Raw genomic sequence first — 804 nt, 5'->3', positions numbered from 1 at the left:
AGGCGCTGTGGGGAAGGGGGGGGGGAGGGAAAATCCTGTTAGTGTCTAGACATCAACCCAACTCAGTCACTCACTCACTCAGTCAGTCAGTCACTCAGTCAGTCACTCACTCAGTCAGTCAGTCAGTCACTCAGTCAGTCACTCACTCAGTCAGTCACTCACTCACTCAGTCAGTCAGTCACTCACTCAGTCAGTCAGTCAGTCACTCAATGAGTTTCTCACTCAGTTACTCAGTCAGTCACTCAATCAGTCACTCACTCAGTCAGTCACTCAGTCACTCACTCAGTCACTCGCTCAGTCACTAAGTCACTCACTCAGCCACTCAGTCACTCGTTCAGTCACTAAGTCACTCTCTCAGTCACTCAGTCACTCACTCACTCAGTCACTCGCTCTGTCACTCAGTCAATCAGTCGCTCGTTCGCTCACTCACTTAGTCACTCAGTCGCTAAGTCACTCGCTCAGTCACTCAGTCACTCGCTCAGTCACTCAGTCAATCGCTCAGTCACTCAGTCACTAAGTCACTCGCTCAGTCACTCGCTCAGTAACTCAGTCACTCGCTCAGTCACTCACTCAGTCACTCACTCACTCTGTCACTCATTCATTCGCTCAGTCACTCAATCTATCACTCAGTTAATCAAATCACTCGTTCGCTCACTCGCTCAGTCACTCAGTCACTCAACCACCCAATTACTCACTCACCCACCCACTCACTCACCCACTAACTCACTCACCCACTCACTCACCCACTCACTCACCCACTAACTCATTCACCCACTCACTCACTCACCCACTCACCCACTCACT

Source organism: Petromyzon marinus, chromosome 71, assembly GCF_048934315.1.
Source record: "Petromyzon marinus isolate PM22_M1 ecotype Great Lakes invasive population chromosome 71, UKy_Petmar_22M1.pri1.0, whole genome shotgun sequence".
NCBI classification, from domain to species: Eukaryota; Metazoa; Chordata; class Hyperoartia; order Petromyzontiformes; family Petromyzontidae; genus Petromyzon; species Petromyzon marinus.
Note: the sequence above shows the minus strand (reverse complement) of the source record.